Source organism: Canis aureus, unplaced genomic scaffold (assembly GCF_053574225.1).
Source record: "Canis aureus isolate CA01 unplaced genomic scaffold, VMU_Caureus_v.1.0 ptg000155l_RagTag, whole genome shotgun sequence".
NCBI classification, from domain to species: domain Eukaryota; kingdom Metazoa; phylum Chordata; class Mammalia; order Carnivora; family Canidae; genus Canis; species Canis aureus.
In genome coordinates this window covers 382-6,066 of record NW_027554457.1, presented here as the reverse complement: position 1 = coordinate 6,066, position 5,685 = coordinate 382, and the positions used below count along the sequence as shown (strand labels likewise).

Genomic DNA, 5,685 nt, shown 5'->3' with positions numbered 1-5,685 from the left:
CAACCTAAATTGCTAACCCACAATAATGGTGTAATGTTATGCCTTGTAGGTATTTAGTATCCATAAGTTTGGGTTAGTTAATTAAAGCTCCATAGGGTCTTCTCGTCTTATTGTGGCATTCCCGCCTCTTCACGGGAAGGTCAATTTCACTGATTGGGAATAAGAGACAGTTAAACCCTCGTGTGGCCATTCATACAAGTCCTTATTTAGAGAACAAATGATTATGCTACCTTTGCACGGTCAGGATACCGCGGCCGTTAAACAAGTGTCACTGGGCAGGCAGTGCCTCCAATACTAGAAATGCTGGAGGTGATGTTTTTGGTAAACAGGCGGGGTTTGTGTTTGCCGAGTTCCTTTTACTCCTTTTAATCTTTCCTTAAATGCATGCCTGTGTTGGGTTAACAATAGGGTAGATAAGTATTTCATTTTTGGGTTGATATTATCAGATTGTTAACTATCAGTGGTCTATCCGTTTCTGATATAAGCTTATGCGGGGAGAAAATAGTTCTTGTTACTCATACTAGCATTGTTGCTTCTATATTTAAATAGAATGGCCCAGGAGGTATAATTAGGAGTTGATGTAATATGATTGGGATTAAGTTATATTGTTTGTTGAGCTGGAACGCTTTCTCAATTGGTGGCTGCTTTTAAGCCAACTATGGTGATGTTAGTATATACTCTCTAATAAAGGTTGTATCCTGATTCTAAGAAGCTGTACCTTCTTAGACTATATTTTAAATTTACATTAAAATTTTGTTTTTTTTTAGGTAAATTTAAAGTTGAACTAAAATTCTGTTTGTGGGCAACCAGCTATCACCAGGCTCGTTAGGCTTTTCACCTCTACCCACAAATCTTCTCACTATTTTGCTACATAGATGAGTTGATCCTTTTAGATTGTTTATGGGTAGCTCGTCTGGTTTCGGGGAGCTTAGCTTAAGTTCTCTTTGTTAAGTCGTTTCTGGCTAGTTCATTATGCAAAAGGTAAAAGGGGTAATCTTTGCTGTTTAATACTGTTAAGATGTCTTTCATCATTCCCTTACGGTACTATCTCTATCGCTCCAATTAAAATTTCTATCTCCTATACTTTTATTATTTAACTAAATGTTTTACTTTATATGTCTGTGATACTTAAGTTTGGGGTTAGTTGGGCTAGCTTTTGTTCAAAGTGGTCATAAGTAATGAAATCTTCTGGGTGTAGGCCAGACGCTTTAGTTAAGCTACACTTTGATTAATCCAAGCACACCTTCCGGTATGCTTACCTTGTTACGACTTGTCTCCTCTTGTGTCTTAGTTAAGTTAATATGGTTATGGTTGTGTCTTATTACTTGAGGAGGGTGACGGGCGGTGTGTGCGTGCTTCATGGCCCTATTCAATTAAGCTCTCTATTCTTAATTTACTACTAAATCCTCCTTCAGTTTTTAATTTCATAAAAACGTTCGTGGAATGTTCTTGGGTAGAAAATGTAGCCCATTTCTTCCCACCCCATAAGTTACACCTTGACCTAACTTTTTTATGTAAAATGATTGTGCTTACTATTCTACCTTTTGAGGGTTTGCTGAAGATGGCGGTATATAGACTGAATTAGCAAAGGGTGGTGAGGTTTATCGGGGTTTATCGATTATAGAACAGGCTCCTCTAGAGGGATATAAAGCACCGCCAAGTCCTTTGAGTTTTAAGCTATTGCTAGTAGTCCTCTGGCGAATTATTTTGTTGTAAAATTATCTATGTTTAGGGCTAAGCATAGTGGGGTATCTAATCCCAGTTTGGGTCTTAGCTATCGTGTAGTCAGATTATTATAAAGTCACTTTCGTGGTCTATTTTATGGTAACTGTAGCTTTTTACGGCTTAGTTAAGTTTTAACTTTAGTGCAAAGGTATCTTAAACACGCTTTACGCCGTGGGCCTATTAGTTTGGGTTAATCGTATGACCGCGGTGGCTGGCACGAAATTTACCAACCCTTTTTAGTATGGCTTAGTCAAACTTTCGTTTATGGCTTAATTTTTATCACTGCTGTATCCCGTGGGGGTGTGGCTTAGCAAGGTGTTATGAGCTACTTAAGAGTGTGCTTGATACCTGCTCCTTTAGATCACTGCTGATTTTAAGGGCATTCTCACTGGGGCGTGGAGACTTGCATGTGTAAGTCTACTAAGAACTAATAGGAAGGCTAGGACCAAACCTTTGTGTTTATGGAGTCGTGCGACTCATCTTGGCATTTTCAGTGCCTTGCTTTATTAATTAAGCTACATTAACTTATACTGAAATTGTAGTGTGTATAATAAATAAAATACATAGTAAATATGAGAGGAAAAAAAAAGGGGATGCTATCTATAGATAGACCACGAGATCGAATGCGTGTAAGACTGTTGTGTTAAGTTAACTAGAGTAGCAATACATTTGTATACAATTTAAATAAAGCTTGTGAGTATTGTATGCACTTAGTCCTGTTTTTGGGGTTTGGCAGGACATAAATAAGTGTATAATAGATGACATGAGTTTATGGGGGGTAAGGGGGGTTTGTATAAGTTAACTTAATGTCTTGCGCGTGTACGTACGTGTACACACGTGTACGTACGTGTACACACGTGTACGTACGTGTACACACGTGTACGTACGTGTACACACGTGTACGTACGTGTACACACGTGTACGTACGTGTACACACGTGTACGTACGTGTACGTACGTGTACGTACGTGTACGTACGTGTACACACGTGTACGTACGTGTACACACGTGTACGTACGTGTACACACGTGTACGTACGTGTACACACGTGTACGTACGTGTACACACGTGTACGTACGTGTACACACGTGTACGTACGTGTACACACGTGTACGTACGTGTACACACGTGTACGTACGTGTACACACGTGTACGTACGTGTACACACGTGTGTCCTAGAATTATATGTCCTGAAACCATTGACTGAATAGCACCTTGATTTTATGCGTGAGTTGATAAATGATAATGAATAAGTCCAGCTACAAGTTATTTGACTGCATTAGGGCCGCGACGGGCATATTCCCTGAGAGCAGAAGATAAGTTAGAGTTAGTGCCGTTGCGGTCATAGATGAGTGATAGCAGATTCCCCCCCTAAAAATAAAAGATACCAAATGCATGACACCACAGTTATGTGTGATCATGGGCTGATTAGTCACTAGTCCATCGAGATGTCCCATTTGCGAGAATTAGTAGGATTGGAATAAATAGAGTCATGGCCCTGAGGTAAGAACCAGATGCCAGGTATAGTTTCATGATAGTAACCCCCACATTAGCATGGGCCCGGAGCGAGAAGAGTGACATTACAGGCAAGGATTGATGGTTTCTCGAGGCATGGTGATTAAGCCCTTATTGGACTAAGTGATATGCATCTAGTTACTGTTGAGGATCAATGGGTTGTGGAATTGGACTAGACATGTCCTATGTAAAGATATAATATCATGTACATGCTTATATGCATGGGGCAAGCCATTAATGCACGACGTACATAGGGGAGGGAAAGAAGGATTTTTTGGAGATACTGACATAGCACAGTAGAGGTGGTCCAATATATGAATGTAGGGGGTGTCAGGGAATAGTTTAAGAAGAATTTCAGCTTTGGGTGCTGATGGTGGAGCAAGAGCTTCTTCCTTGAGTCTTAGGGAGGGCGACTACTCTCCATTTTGGTTTACAAGACCAAGGTAATGATTATACTACAAAGACTCTTCATTTTAGAAGATTATTTTCGATAACGCTAATTGTTGGCATTAGAATCAATAGGATGGTGAAATATAGAATTGAGGCGACCTGTCCGATAATGATGAAAGGGTGTTCAACTGGCTGTCCTCCAATCCAAGTTAAAGTGAGAAGATCGGCGACTAAAAGTCAGAATAGGCATTGGCTGAGGGGTCGGAATATTATACTGCGTTGCTTAGATGTGTGGAGGAATGGAATGAATGCTAAAATTAGGATGGAGAATACTAGGGCGAGTACACCTCCTAATTTATTAGGGATAGATCGTAGGATGGCATAGGCGAATAGGAAGTATCATTCAGGTTTGATATGTGGAGGGGTGTTTAGGGGGTTTGCAGGGGTGTAGTTGTCTGGATCTCCTAATAGGTCTGGTGAAAATAAAACTAGTGATATTAAGACTAGGAGCAGGAGTAGGATTCCTAGGATATCTTTAATTGTGTAGTAGGGGTGAAACGGAATTTTGTCTGAGTCTGATGTGATTCCTGAGGGGTTGTTGGATCCGGTTTCGTGTAGAAATAGGAGGTGTACTATTGCTAGAGCTGCGATGATGAATGGAAAGATAAAATGAAATGCAAAGAATCGTGTTAAGGTTGCTTTGTCTACTGAGAAGCCACCTCAGATTCACTCTACTAAGTTGGTTCCGATATAGGGGATGGCGGAGAGAAGGTTAGTGATTACAGTTGCCCCTCAAAATGATATTTGTCCTCACGGCAGTACATAGCCTATGAATGCTGTGGCTATGGTTGCGAATAGTAGTACAATTCCAATGTTTCATGTTTCTATGAATACATAGGATCCATAGTATAGGCCTCGTCCCACATGTATGAATAGGCAGATGAAGAATATGGAAGCGCCATTTGCATGTATATAGCGGATAATTCAGCCGTAGTTAACGTCTCGACAGATGTGGGTGACCGATGAAAAAGCTGTGGCCGTGTCCGATGTGTAGTGTATAGCTAGAAATAAACCTGTTAGAATCTGTAGAATCAAGCATACTCCTAATAAGGACCCGAAATTCCATCAAGCAGAGATGTTAGATGGCGCTGGGAGGTCAATGAATGAATTGTTGACAATTTTGGCTAGTGGGTGGGTTTTTCGAATGTTGGTCATTAATGTTCTTATAGTTGAAATACAACGATGATTTTTCATGTCATTAGTCATGGTTAAATTCCATGTAGGAATAATGATAACATACATTGTATTTATTTTAAGTATCGTTTTTGTGATGAGTTTTGTGGGTTTTGCCACTAAACCATCTCCTATTTATGGTGGGCTTGTGCTAATTATTAGCGGTGGGATTGGTTGTGCGATTGTTCTGAATTTTGGGGGTTCTTTTTTAGGGCTGATAGTGTTTTTAATTTATTTGGGGGGTATATTAGTAGTATTTGGTTATACAACTGCTATGGCTACTGAGCAATACCCTGAGGTGTGAGTTTCAAATAAGGCTGTTCTAGCGGCTTTTATTACTGGTCTATTGTCTGAGTTGTTGACTGCTTGCTATATTTTGAAGGATGATGAGGTGGAGGTAGTATTAAAGTTTAATGGAATAGGGGATTGGGTAATTTATGATACGGGGGACTCTGGGTTTTTTAGTGAAGAGGCTATGGGTATTGCGGCTTTATATAGTTATGGAACCTGGTTGGTGATTGTTACAGGTTGGTCGCTGTTAACTGGTGTGTTGGTTATCATGGAAGTTACCCGTGGTAATTAAGGATTAGTAGGCTGAGAATTATAGTTAGTATGAACGATAGGAAATAGAGCTTGATGAGACCCTTTTGATTTGAAATAAGGGTAGAAGATTTTATTTGGAAATACGAGATTGATTTGGGTAGGATGTTTTCTAGTCAGATGGAGTCCAGAAGTATAGATGCTGATTTCTGGCTGATGGTTAAACTTGTTTTAGGTGTGAGGCGGTGCATAATGGTTGGATAATAGCCAAGGAGGGTGGAAA

At 40.0% G+C, this 5,685-nt stretch overlaps 1 pseudogene; it reads right to left on the bottom strand.

Moving 5' to 3' along the window:
- Positions 1 to 1,226: 1,226 nt before the first annotated feature.
- On the bottom strand, positions 1,227 to 2,181 carry LOC144309674 (18S ribosomal RNA; annotated as a pseudogene).
- Positions 2,182 to 5,685: the final 3,504 nt, after the last annotated feature.